The sequence below is a fragment of the Scyliorhinus torazame genome, chromosome 1, assembly GCF_047496885.1.
Source record: "Scyliorhinus torazame isolate Kashiwa2021f chromosome 1, sScyTor2.1, whole genome shotgun sequence".
Classification (NCBI taxonomy): domain Eukaryota; kingdom Metazoa; phylum Chordata; class Chondrichthyes; order Carcharhiniformes; family Scyliorhinidae; genus Scyliorhinus; species Scyliorhinus torazame.
In genome coordinates this window covers 167281100-167295991 of record NC_092707.1, presented here as the reverse complement: position 1 = coordinate 167295991, position 14892 = coordinate 167281100, and the positions used below count along the sequence as shown (strand labels likewise).

The window sequence follows — 14892 nt, the reverse complement described above, 5'->3', positions numbered from 1 at the left end:
ACGTTTCAATTTTCTGAGGGCGTGGGGACAGGGATAATCTACAATCAATATTGGCAAGTCTCAAGAGTGTTAGCTGTGTCTCAGTTGGTCACATTCTTGCCCTCTGAAGCACAAGGTTCTGGATTCAAGTCCCATTCCAGGTCTTGAGCTCATTAGAAAAACAAATTCAAGGTTTATATCCCAGTGCAGGCTGGGGGGGGAGTGCAGCACTGTCAGAGGTGCTGTCATTCATCCCATCGCCCTGTTCAGATGGATGTAAAATATCCCTTTATACGATTTGAAGAAGTGTAGGGAGAGCTATTCCAGATGTCCTGCCAATATCTGTCCCTCAATCAAGATTGCAAACAGATATTTCTGATGTTAATCGCTTTTGCAATACCGATGTTAGCCTGTGATGCTAAAACGTGATGGGAGGAGTACAAGTTGATCTTGACTGGGGCATAAATCATTTTTGTTTAGTTGCTGTGCTTCATAACAGGTTAATTACTATTCAGTTTGTAAATGTCTGAGTCATCGATAAGAATGTCTTCCATCAGAGGGTTCTAAATTATGGGACTGTGGGCAGTTTATCCAACCCCACAAGGCCTGCTGACTCATCTCCTGTAGGCAATCGCTGAATGGAACAACAAGTTCAAATAGTTTGTTTGTAACTTACCCCTCACAGGTGAAAGGAAAGCACCTCGATGTATTTTTAGTTGGAATTTAAATCTGCAATTTAGATTTTAGGGTGGGAGGAGTGTTCAATCGTAAGTCATAGCATATAAGTCCATCCCATTTTCTGACACTAAAAATGACGTTTTTGCATATACTCTGCGTAAGTGAGCATAAGGCCACATGGGCTGTGTTGCGAAGATGGGCAGAAGTTTAAGACAAGACCACACAGAGCACACCCTGCATGCTGATTAGTTGCTGTTGATCCTATCAATTGCTTATTAATGCACTAATAGTCTTTAAGAAGCTGGAGCTTTTCTTCCTCTTGCTTATTTGTTAAAAGATGAGAACATGATTTAAGAGTAGCAGTACTTCTGACCACTTTTTATGGGCCTACAGCACAAGCTACTCAAATTGACTTGTCCACAGATTTTAAAATGGGTCATTGGGTGATTAATCTTTCACTAACAGTCATGTTTTGTACGGTGCTGAAACTGTATGATGTTAGTCCGGAGTTCAGACCCAACCTGAAATGGGGAAACGCTGGGCGGAATTCTCCGAACCCCCGCCGGGTGGGCGGCATGAATCCTATTCCAACGCCGGCTGCCGAATTTCTCCGGTGCCGGTTTTCGGGCGGGGATCACGCCGCGCCAGTCGGGGGCCGTTGGCAGCGGCTCTCCGGGCCCCGATGGGCCGAGTGGCCGCGCGTTCCTGGCCAGTCCCGCCGGCGTGAAATGGACATGGTCCATCCCGGCGGGACCTGGCTTGGAGGGCGGTTAGCGGAGTCCCCGGGGTGGGGGGATCCGGTCCTGGGGGGGCCCCCACGGTGGCCTAGCCCGCGACTGGGGCCCACCAATCTGTGGGCTGGCCTGTGCCGTGGGGCCACTCTTTCCCTCCACGCCGGCCTCTGTAAGGCTCCGCCATGGCCGGCGCGGAGAAGAAACCCCCTGCGCATGCGCAGGATACACGCCGGCGGCCCCCTTTAAGACGGAGATGAGAAATTTCTTCCCTCACATCGTCATGAATCTCTGGAACTCTCTTCCTCAAAAGGCAGTGAAAGCAGAGCTAGATAGATTCGCAATTAACAAGGGAGCGAAATGTGATCGAGCATAGGCAGGAATGTGGGGTTAAGGTTACAATCAAATCAGTATGACCTTATTGAATGGTGGAGCAGGCTCGAGGGGCCGAGTGGCCTACTCCTGTTCCTAATTTATATGTTCATATGCAACTGCAAAGCTTGAAATAAATGTGACAACGATACTACATTTGTAAATGAGTAAGCGGTTCAACGTAGAAATGGAAAAGGCATTTGCATTCAATTAACTGATGTGTTGCTAACGTTTTCAGACAATGGACTGGATTCTCTGGTCTCCCAGCCGTATGTTTCTCAGCAGCATGCCATTCACTGGCAGTGGGATTCTCTCTTCCTGCTGCTTGTCAATGGGATTTCCACTGCCAGGAAACCTGCCGGTCGGGGTGCGCTGCCAATGGGAAAAGAGAATCCCACCACACAGAGAATTCCAGCCAACATTTCAAATTCCAAATAGAAATAGCTTTGATTCTGTTGCCTCAGTATTACCTGGCATTTCCCATTATTTTGACAATCATCGACCTCCTTGGGAAAAAGCAGTGTGTGCAAACAAGATCATTCATGAGATAATACACAAGATATCGAGTAACTGTACACTGTGTTAGGATGACAAGTTTAGGTAACTAAGGACTGTGTTTGCTGAGCAAACAGTACGAACTTCCACTTTATTCTGCAGGATTAACACTGCCCTTTAAATTGCCAGTTATATCATTTGAACTGTGCAACCTCTCCGACTGTTCCAATAATCAAGGCTCTTTTAGCCACAGCTAAATTATCAGTATAGAATTATTGTTCAATCAAAAGAGTTAACCTTGGAAACATTGCATGGAATACAATGGGCTGGTACAAGATGAAAGCCTTCATTGCACTGTGTGTAAATCTGGGTTTGCGTGGGTTTCCTCCTTCTGCTCCGGTTTCCTCCCACACATTCTCCATGGGTTTTCTCCGGATGCGTTTCCTCCTACAATCCAAAGATGTGCAGGCTAGATGGATTGGCCATGCTAAATTGCCCTTTTATGTACAAAAGGTTAGGTAGGGTTGCTGGGTTATGGGGATAGGGTGGAGGCGTGGTCTCAAGTAGGGTGCTCTTTCCAAGGACTGGTGCAGATTAGATGGTCCGAATGGCCTACTTCTGCACTGTAAATTCTATGATTCTATGACAAATCTTGTCTATAATGGATACTGGCATTAGATCTGCCTGGCCTGAAATATTATAGTTGATATTAAAAGTATGATGCTTGTCAGCACCTTTTGTACTTTCATTCAAAGACAAAGGAAGCAACTGCAAAGAGATAATCTATCATTTGATTGCCATTTGAAAGCAATATTTTAGTGAGGTAGACTGAGTGGCGGCAGGTACCATTGATGCAATCAGCATATTGTATACCTTAACTTTTTAGTTGCAAACAGGAAATTAAACATGGGGCTAAAGACAGAGTGTACTTACCAATGAAAAATTGTTTGGTTTTGAATGAAGTTGATTGCAATAAACCCTCTGCTATGTTGTCATAGATACTGGAAGCACCATCTCTTGAATGTTTAAATTACTGAAGGAAAAGCAACAACTCTGGCATAAAGCAAATGAGAACCGTAGGTTGAATCTAGCCAAAAGGCTGTGCATTTTGGTTACATTTGTAAAAGCACAATGATCCAATCTGTTCTTAAAAATATCAGGGAGGCTAAGGGTGAAATGTCATTGTGCAGAGCAAATATTGGAGCTGAATAAATTAACTGGCAAATTCTGGAGATTTATGATATATGGTACATCTCTAATCCCTTGAGTCTACTGGTTGATTTGCATATTGATTCCCACATTCTTACTTTTCCAGCAAGACCTGGTCCATTGGCCCGGCAACTGCGCACATTGCTTGAAGTTGAAAATGCTGCTATGCTGAGGCTGTGTGGAAAGATTAACCAAGGTAGAGATTTGTCACTTGTACTGCAGGGCAATGAGCAAGCTGAAAGAAAGCAACATATTATAGTGCCCTGTATGTCATGTGCTTGGAAGGACATGTTCATATCTGATCATTGCCATTATCAACTAATACTCTACCAAATAAATTAACAGTCTGATCAAAGTACGTGAATATATAAGAGTTGCATTCTGCTATGTTGGAATATCAGTCACAATCTGAATGTTTTATGCAATGAGAGCTAAATAAGGACCAAAGATACTGATATTATTTTAGAGAGCTGGTTCATTTACTCCTGACAGTGTCTGCGTGGGGTTCCTCTGGGTGCTCCAGTTGCCTCCCACAGACCAAAGATGTGTAGGTTGGTGGATTGGCCATGTTAAATTGCCCCTTAGTGTCCAAAGATGCAGGTTAGGTGGATTGGCCATGATCAATGTGCCGGTTATGGGGATAAGGCAGGGGAGTGGGACTAGGTAGTGTGCTCTTTTGGATGGTTGGTGCAGACTCCATGGGCCGAATGGCCTCCTGTGCACTGTATGGATTCTATGAATTAGTCTTCAATAAGTAGTCTGTCCGTTGAATGGTAAAACTAGGCAATCTATGATTTTTAATAATCTCATAAAGATGGTAAGTTCATTTCTGGATAAATACTTTTGAGGTTTCAGAAAATGCTAATATTTTGTCAGGATATTTTTCAAGCCTCTTCTCACTGTAGTGATTCTATGATTCTAAGATTAGCCAATAAAATTGTTGCTGACCTTTAGTTGCTAACCCAGCTGTTAAATTAAGTAAGTGAAGAAATGCAGATTTCACTTTTGTTAATTAGACAAACTTGGGGTGACTGCTTTGTGTTCAAAGTCCAGTGAAAGACAGTAGTTCTGTGGAATGAAGAATAAGCAAGCAGGCAGATCTTACTCACAATCACAGAACAATGTTTAATTAATTTACATAGCATCTCTGTTACTCAGATTATGTTTACCATGGATATTCCACAGCAAAATTAAATGTGTGGAAAATCCTTCCTTGTTGTCCCTAAGACGTATTGCATCTGTATCATTTCAGATGCCTCAATCACTTGGGTGGAGCACTGCAATATGCCCCAGGAAGGATATCAAGAATGTTAGCGATGTGCTGCATGTTGCACAATGTTGCACAGCGTAGAGGCATACAAAGCGAAGAGGACCATGTGCTGCATGTTGCACAATGCTGCACAGCAGAGAGGCATACAAATCGAAGAGGACCATACAGAAGATTCAGAACTGGATAAGGACGGGGGTGAGGAGGCTGCCAATAGCAATGCAGCTGGAAGATGTGGCCATGTAGCCAGGAGTGCAGGAGGGGTCCATCGCCAGATGGGTTCCTGTGCAAATAGTTTGCCTAAGATCCTCTAATATCACAACTACTATGAGCCAGTCCCTGGCGACATACCAATCTAAAGAACCTTGTACATTGACTCCACAATTACTCGGGGGACAAGGAAGTGAATTAAGATTAATTAGTTTGACGCAGTCACATTCATATGGCTGAAATGTTCACCATCATAACCATGGGCACTCATCACATTGCAAATAAACATGGTATTAAGCCATGCCCAACCCGGTCCCCTCACATGAACACCAATGTCTATAAATGAGGGGGCCATGATGCCAAATTGTCCATAATCAATCATACCACAATGCTGAGAGTGATACAATGTCAGAATTCAAACACTATACATGCTAATAGGGATGTCTATTGTGGTAAATATTCAGGTAAGGCATCTCGCGCACGAGGAGCCCATAACTGTGCAAATTTGGAAGAACTTGCACACCATCCATTCCAGCCAATGGTCCAGTTTCAGATGTTGGTGTTACATGTAATGTTTCTGGCTTCCATGTATCTGTTTGTCACACAAAGAAGTGCTCAAATGTGCTCTGCGCAATGTTAAAAGTGTAACCATGGTGAGCCCATTTGAACTCTAGGTGAGACGGCATCTTTCGCATTTGCACACTATTGCAAAGTGCCGCCCCTGTTGCCTTAGTGCAGGTGGAAAGAGGCTGCTCATTTCTCTGCTAAACAGCAGTAAGGAGCGTGATGGCCAGCCCTGTTATGCAGACACCCATTCGGGACCTTGTTCAGTCTGTGGCCTCTGCATCTCTGCATGGGCAACCATGGTCACTGGCATATGTGCAGCAGACATGGGCTCTGGCAGAGTGGCTGAGAGGTGGAGGAATATGAGGGTGCTGAGGAGCTCTCGGTAACTTCACCCTCCTCCATGACCTCCACAGCCCTGGGTTGGCCTCCATGAGGAAGTTGATGGGACTGGCTTCTGGTGCACAGACGTTGTCCATTCTTGCACCACTGTGTCATCACCTCATGTATTCCATGGATATCAGCACTGAGCAGACTGATCCAGGTTACTGAAAGATGTTTACACCCTTTCTCAGCTGAGACACCGCTGCATGTGTCTCTCTGAGATTGGCCAACATCTCATGGTCAGAGATCATGTGGTTCAATCCCTGGGACAATGTGGAGATCATGATAGTGATGGACTCCTCCAATCCCAGTCCTAGAACTCCCACTGTCTCAGGGAACTCCGCCATATGGCCACATAACTGGTGTTGATCATCAAAATACTGTTCCACAAAAGGTGACTCCACGATCCTGCCCACGGAAGCATCATTGTGGCTCTCCTCCCTCCTCCGAGGGGAACTGTGCAGAGATGTCTCTGACCCTTGCTCTTCTTACAGCATTCTTGGGCAGTGATTTTCACCCTGTCCCACTCATACATGTGCTACCTCCCTCCAAAGTGCTTGTATCTGTATTGATGGAGTATGGGCTCATCCGATTTGATACTGCTATCTCTTGATGCCCAAGGGATAATCTGGCCAAAGGCAGTGAGGGGGCAGAGTTGGGACCTGTATGAGACACAAAAGGAGTTATTTAGGTATAGCCCCTCACATTGTGAAAGTACGGTCTGATACACACCAGTGCCTTAACCATGCTTGTGTCGTCCTTATGATGCAACCCCATCATTGCACTCTCTTTCATGTCAACATCCCTTTATGCTTCGTGAAGAATCATCATGACCTCCACCATGTGCCAAGGTGATTTAACAACCGCTTTTATCGCCTGCCAATGGCAATTCACCATCACCAACAGACAGTTGTTCAGGCTTCCTGGAAACCTCCATGGCAACCAAGCAAATTGTTCTCAGCCAGGCTGACCCACCCATAGACTGGGCCAACTTTGTCATATTTTTCACCCTTTTGCTCTTCAACATCAAGACGTTTCCATGTTAGCCTCATAGTTAGTGCATGGAGGGACATTGTTGTTCACTGAGTCTGTGCATCACTGCTTGTTCACATCTGTCCTGTGTACACCTTCATGATCCGCGTACCCAGAAAAGACTCATGCTGAAGCAGAGGCCTGTGCCATGTCTTGCACCTTAGTGACAGCATCCAGATGTGACGCTTCCCTTGGAGCTGTGTGTGAATGAACCAAGCTACTCACCTTGCCAGAACTCAGCAGCTCATTAAACCTGTCTCTTCACTGAATCAATGAGCGCTAATGGTCTCCTGCAGCACTTACTGTAGCCAGCAGGGGCGGAGGGTAAAGGGAGAAATGTGATCAGGGGGTTTGGGTGGTGCCTTCAAAGGATCCAGAGGATTTGCAAAGGAGGTTACTCGCGCTCCGCCCCCACCCCCCCCCCCCCTCCCCGCCCCCCGCTACAACCACAAACCCTTGCCTAACACCAGCCCACACAGCTGAAGCTTCCAGGCTTGACATGGGTCTCCTCATGCCGTGGATTAAATAGTGACAGGATAAGATCTTAATGTGGCCATTACTAGGTCTTCAACGTGTCCCTGTAAAAAAAAAGTTCAGACAGTTTGTGGAGGGTGGGACAGAGAAGGCCATGTGTTGTTAAAAGTAGAGCTGATGCCATCAGTAACTGACTCACTCATTGATGCACTATCAATTACGACGAGAGTAGAGTAGAGTGTAATCGAGACTTTATTAAGCAGAGATGTGTAGCCTCCTGCAGCTGCTGCTGAAATGGCTGCAGCTCGGTGAGCACACATTTATACTCCACCTACTGGGCGTAGCCAGCAGGCAGGGATCTACGCCTGTACCTGTAGTACAGGAGCCTTACCGTATTACATCTTGTATGTGATATATACAACAGTGGTGACTACCACATTCAACCCCTGTTAAAAAAGAGTCCGGGGGGGGGGGGGGGGGTTAGTATTTACATGCATTTTAAGGTTAACATTTTGGGGAAAGTTCACAAATTCAGCCGATCGGGTACCCTGATCCTCCGTTGTGAGTGCCGCAGTCCCGGTGATGATGCAGGCGTCGGCTCGGCCGCCAGTGACTCCGGGAGCGTGTAGACCTCATCTTCATCCCCGGGTGGTACCAAGGGGAGGACAGATCGTTCTGGAGCGGGGGCTGGGATGAGGTGCGCTGGGGGGGAGGAAGGGTGGTGCTGGGGCAGATGGGGGGGGGGGGCAGCTGGTGCCAGGTCCCTGAGGGAGACTGTGTCTTGGGGGCCGTAGGGGTTCGCCACGTAGGTGTACTGCGGGTTCGCATGGAGTAGCTGTACCCTCTCGACCAACGGGTCGAGAGGGGCGGGAGGCCTTCACTAGATGCGCGCGGTCTGGCCTGTAGAAGTGCGGTTTGCACTCCGTGCAGACCTGGCAGTCTCTGGTGATAGCCCTGACCTCCTCAATGGAGTCGGGCAGATTGCGGGCCTTTATGAAGTGAAGGAACCGGGTAAACCCTGGGTGACAGAGAGCGCCGTGTAGGGTCCGGAGTCGGTCCACTTGTGCGATGGCACATGTACCTCTGGATAGGGCATCGGGAGGCTCGTTGAGCTTACCGGGGCTATACAAAATCTCGTAATTGTAGGTGGAGAGCTCGATCCTCCACCTCAAGATTATCATTTTTGATCTTGCCCCGCTGTGTGTTATTGAACATGACGGCAACCGACCATTGGTCAGTGAGGAAAGCGCCTTACCGTATCGGGGTGGATGAAGCTCTCTGTGCTCCCGGAGTCAAGAAGGCATGATGTCTTGTGCCCATCGACCTTTACCGCCATCGACGCAGTTGTGAGGTTGTGCGGCCGGGACTGGTCAATCGTGATGGAGGCGAGCTGTAGCTGGTGTTGGAAGGTCCCTGGCTGGGCGGCAGGCGATGAACAGCCCGATGAGGTGCCTGACGAGCAGGGGACCTGAGGCGGGGAAGATGGCGGCGCACGTGGCGGGCGGCGTTAAAGATGGTGGCGCCCACAGGCCGCACGTGACCTGAGGCAAGCAAGATGGCGGCGCCCACGTGCCGCACGTGGTCTGAGGCGAGAAAGATGGCGGCGCCCACTGGCCGCACGTGGGGGTGCAGGAACAATGAACAGCGGCGATCGAGCGGGCCTGGCACACAGCAGTGAAGTGTCCTTTCTTCCCGCAGGCCTTGCAGAGTGCGCTCCGTGCCGGGCGGCGCTGCAGGGGGTGCTTTGTCCGCAGAAGTAGCACTTGGGTCACCCGGGGTTGGTTGGCTGGGGGTGGTCGCTGGTGGAGTCCACGATGAGGTGTTCGCTGGTGGGGTCCACGATGTCCAGGAGGGGGGCGCCGTGCGGTCGGGGGCGTACGCTTGTACATTACGGGAGGCGACCCTTAGTGAGTTCGCAAGTTTCTTGGTCACTGCGAGGTCGAGGGTAGCCCTTTCTAAGAGGCGTTGGCGGATGTACGCCGACCCTATGCCCGTAACAAAAGCGTCCCTAATTAGGAGTTCGGAATGTTCAACGGCCGAAATGGCCTGGTAATCGCTGTCCCTCGCCAGGGTGTGCAGGACACGCCAGAAATCTTCCACAGACTCACCGGAGAGTTGGTGCCGCATGGACAGGAGGTGCCTGGTGTAGAGCTTGTTGGTCTGCTGAGTGTAGTTCTCTTCAGTAGCGCCATAGCCTCAGCGTTGGTAGGCGCGTCCCGGATGAGGGGAAAGATATCGGAGCTCAGCCGCGTATACAGGATCTGGAGCTTCTGTGCCTCTGAGGGTGGTTCTGTCGCAGATCCGATGTAGGTTTTAAAGCAAGCTAGCCAATGTGCGAAGGCCGACTTGGCGTTGTCTGCTTGGAGGTGCAGCTGCAGGCGATCCGGCTTGATGTGGAGATCCATCATTGTAAAATCTCTGCTTAATAAATTGATGCACTATCAATTACGACGAGACGAGAGTAGAGTGTAATCGAGACTTTATTAAGCAGAGATGTGTAGCCTCCTGCAGCTGCTGCCGAAATGGCTGCAGCTCGGTGAGCACACACATTTATACTCCGCCTACTGGGCGGAGCCAGCAGGCAGGGATCTACCCCCGTACCTGTAGTACAGGAGCCTTACCGTATTACATCTTGTATGTGATTATATACAACAGTGGTGACTACCACACTCGTGTCACCCCAGATAGGAAACGAGCCATACTGTCTCTGTCGGGCCTGTATGTGATCTTATCCCATACTCACAAAATTGATTCTTAGCTGCCCTCCTGCAAAGCAGTGATAAAAGAATGCCTATTATGATCTTAACCAATGAATAAGAAATAAATGCCAGCCTTGCCAGTGAGGCCCGTGTGCTGAGAAGTGACAACAATATTTTTTGAAAAATGTTTCTGTAGTTCTCACAAGATAAAAGAAAAACTTGATATATACTCCCTTTCATGAACTCCTGGGGCTTCACAGACAAAGAGGTATTCAAGAATGGGAATCTTATTTCTCCCACCCCCTCTATCTCTAATTATAGTCCCTTTAATTGTCTTGACTAAGATCAGCTAATTCAGCATGGAATTTATCTTGGAACTTTCCTGGCATGCATGACTTAATGTGGCTACACGCAACACATTCATACAAAACTGCCGAGCGAGCTGAAATAGAGGAGGTTTAGCACCTGCGTCCCTTCAATACACTTGAATTTATGCAACGGCTTCAAAGATTTTTTTGTTAGCAGTGAGTTAGGAGTGGCCCAAGCTATTTACGTTTTATTTATGTAAAGCAAAGCATAACCTATTGCCAGGAACCCACCTATGGGTTTTATGTTCCCCATTCATGTGAAAATAAATACCATCAATTTGTACTGTAGGTTCCCCATTGTAGTGCATCCCTCACACAGAAATATATTGCTTCAGTTGTGGGCACTGAATGTGCTCCCTTTATTGTTGGCAAGGTGGCGGGGGCTGGGGGGTGGGGGGGGAGGTTGGCGGGGGGGGGGGGGGGGAGGTTGGGGGGGGGGGGGGGGGGAAGTGTTGGGGAGCTCCATCCTTTACCCAACCTCCTGTGCCGGCAACTTCAACATCTGACCTCGCAGACAATTTGTTTGGGTTGAACAAAAATAACAATAGCTGGCTCGTTGTGGTGTTGAAATCCTTTAAAATTCTGCAGCAGCATGCTGGTTCCCATTTCCCAATGGGGGGGTCCCAATCAGTGGTGTTCCCAAAGACTGGAGCCTGCCCGCAATATTTTAATGAGGTTGAATGGGGATCGTCAGACATTTTGCTGGACTCCCAGTCAGACCAGGCTCAGTGGGTACGAACACCGGGCATTGCAAGGACATTATTTCACGAGTTGTTGGAATGTCAGGAAACCATGAACTGGAGAGTGAAATCTCATTGGCTTGTTACAGTGCCTGGACGAGCATTGCTCATCTTGCTGCAGACTCTCGGCTGTCTTTATGGAGCCCTGTATTTGGAAATGCTCCAGTTAGTAATTTCTGCTGCTGTGCTGTGATTTACTGTGGAATGAGTCCAGAGTTCAAACATTTGTTCCATTTACATAGCTGAATCAGCTGTCTGAGCTCCTGATAAGGAAGATAGTTTAACTTAAATGAAATCACAATTTAGCAACGACAACAACTTGCATTTATATAGCAACGTTAGCTGAGTACAAATGTCCCACGGTGCTTGAGGTAAACCCTCCAGCTCCTACAGCCTCTGCAGATTGGCCCCCAATATATCCTTACGGTCAAATTCTCCTGCCTGAGGATCAGTGCTTTTATCAAATCAAAAATACAAACAAGGTGAATGGCAACTCCAGTGTGTTGTGGAAGGCATGGAAAGGCCTCATGTAGGGCAGGGCTTTATCACACATTTCAGGACCTTCCTATTGGCCGCCTCCAAGCTCACCATCCAATTAAGGACAATGGGTGAGCTTTTGATGCTGCCAGCCCGATCAGACAGCTGGGTAGCTCTGGTGCCTCGGCAGCCCCATGGGGAGAGATGGGTGCTGCTGCGCTAGGCCGGAGATTCAGTGGGCGCAGAGGTAAGTAAAAGAAAATCAATAAAAATAGAGGGGCCTCCTGGGACAGCAAAGGCAGCCTTCCCTGAAAACAAAGAGGATTGTGAAACTTTGGAGTTCTTTACTTGAGAGGGCTGTAGACTGATGCTATGGGCTGAATTTTAGTTGAATAAAACAGGCAAGTCTTGGTCAGGTTATGGGATTAAAGAGTCAGAAATCTGTTTCCCAACTAACTCGCCTCCAGCCCTCCCATTTTTAGCTTTAGCAGAAGCCAGAAGGGAGGGTGGGTGGGTGACTAACCTGACTCGAGGAAGTGAGTTAGAATTTTAAATACAATATTAAGACTGGCAACCTCATTGTCAGTCAGCTTTTGAAATGTTTTTAAAAAACATTTTATTAAGGCATTTATGATTTTATAACAACAAATACAAATGTAAACATAATTCAGTACATAACAGCCCCCCCCCCCCCCCCCCCCCAACCAACAACCATACCCAGCCAACATGGCTCATGCACACTATTTCCCAGTCCCTCTATCGCCTCTCACTGATCCCGCCTGAACTAAACTTATTCCCCCTACCACCCCCGCCCCCCCTCTACCACATTCCCTAACCCCCCTTTAGGGCTGGTTTAGCACAGTAAACAGCTGACTTGTAATGCAGAACAAGGCCAGCAGCGCAGGTTCAATTCCCGTACTGGCCTCCCCGAAAAGGTGCCGGAATGTGGCGACTAGGCGCTTTTCACAGTAACTTCATTTGAAGTGTACTTGTGACAATAAGCAATTATTATTATTATTATTATTGAATCTGCTGACAGTTTAGTTTACCAAAGAAGTCGATAAACGGCTGCCACATCCGGACGAACCCTAACAGTGATCCTCTTAGGGCAAACTTCATTTTGTCAAGCCTGAGAAACCCAGCCATGTCGCTAACCCATACCCCCGATTTCAGGGGCTCCGGGTCCCTCCATGCTAATAGGATCCGTCTCCGAGCTACCAAGGAGGCAAAGGCCAAGACGTCAGCCTCTCTCGCCCCCAGGACTCCCGGGTCTCAGCTTTTGAAATTTAACAGGTGTCAGAGAAGCCCAGAAACTCCGTCAAAGCAAGAACTTAATGGATTCAGGAGGTGAGTAACTTTACACCCAGCTCCCTAGATCGAAGTGCCAGCCTGCAGAGGCTCTATGATTAGGTTCCCCACAACATTTCCCCACTTCCTAAGGCCTCTGATCTGCCCTCATTTGCCCCCATCCCCTGAATCAGACGGCAATTCTTACCCCAACCACTAGCCAGCCTTGTGTCCACCTGCCACCCCTCCCCACAGTCATCCTACTCTGGTCAATGTGGGTCAAACACTCCCCAAACCCTGATCAATTGTTCCCGGTGTAGACTGCTGCTGAGATATTCAGTGGCCAGTTCCCTGCCTAGCTGAAGGCTCAGTTGCTAACCAGAGAAACGCTGTGGAGTTAGAACTGCAGAGTTGCGGAAGAATCCTGATTAGTGGGTTTTCCCTGACATTTTGACTGAACCATTCCCTGCTTGCCGCCCTAGTGCTCGGTGGGGGGTGGGGTCCCTCAGCTGAGAGTGGGGGACTCTCTGCAGGTGTGGGCCACCGGGGGGGGGGGGGCAACCCGAGGCACCACCATGCCAACCCCTGGACCATGTGTACCCATTCCGGGGGCAACCCCTGTCCCTGCCTGTCTGCCCCAATGACCACCCATAACCCCCAAGGACTGCTGAGGCTGCTGGCTCCGCGGCTGAAGGCTGTTGCTAATATGGAATTGGCAATCATGGTTAAATGAGCACTTCGTACATGCCAAACGGATTTCCGTGGGTGGATGGGCCATGAAGCATGTGGGAGTCATTGCCTAGCATCCCAATCACACCCTGATGGCTGGACACTGTGCTTGAACACTGCGGAAGGCAACACCATACATGCAACATCCGAACACACGGGGGATAGGACACACCGCTGGGGACATGTCAATGCCGGAATGTGGGTGAACGCCACAGGGAGTTGGGGTGGGGGGGTGATGCCTGGAGAGATGGGCAAAGTGTTCGACGGTCAGCCCGCATTGCGGAAGGAAGTGACAGAGGCATCATGATGGTTGTGCGAAAAGGTGTTTTAATGTTTTGTACAAACCCCACTCCCGATGGTGGCGTCACTCTATGGTGAGGGTCCGGCTTGGCACCCAGTTCCCCTTTCTCCCGATCGGTGCCCATAGGGCCCTGGGGTTCACCTTGGGATGGAGGGGCAGCTGGTTCGAGCCCCGGCTGCCCCTACATCATCTGATTCTGCCATCCCTGGTGGTTCCCCATTGTCTGCACCATGGTGTCGACGCCCTCGTTGATGCTCCTCAGTGACTGGACCATGCTCTGCAGCGGCACAGCAATGCCCACCTGCGATTGGGACAGGCTGTGCAGCGCCTCGGCCATTCCATCTAAGAGTGGACATGTCCCGCAGAACCTCATGAAAGTCATCCTAGTGCTGGGTGACATCCGCAGCGAGTCGGACATTCTGTTGAGACCCTCAGCCATGGCCGTCACCGACTGCGTGACGCCTTGGACACCTTCACTCATGGTGCCCATGTCATGCACCATGCTTTCCACTGTGGTCACCAACCTTGCAGTGTTGACCTCAGTGCCACTCATTGCCGGCGCCATCTCCTATGCACCTAGCCTCTGGGATTCCTCCAAGGAGCTATGGATCTGCTGGAGTGACAGTAACATCTCCCTCTGAATGTCCGGGTTGCTCCCTATCATCTCCATCAGTTCTGGGTACCTCTGTACCACAGGTTCAGCATCAGGCTGGGACTCAGCTCGGTCCTGGGATCCCGCAGACCTCCGACTGCTGACTCGCTTGGGGGTTCCTGCCTCCACCTAATATACATCATCAACAGTGTTGTGCTCACCAGATTGTGCCCAAGAAGCCTGTCCATTAACATTTCCCACCAAGGTGAGTGTATCTGCACTGGTGTAGGGTGGAGATGCCAGC

The 14892-nt window shown here is 49.1% G+C and overlaps 1 protein-coding gene across 2 annotated transcripts in view; it reads left to right on the top strand.

The window, feature by feature from the left end:
• ncmap (non-compact myelin associated protein) overlaps positions 1–14892 on the top strand; it is a 112773-nt gene that overhangs the window by 66611 nt on the left and 31270 nt on the right. The window lies entirely within an intron of this gene.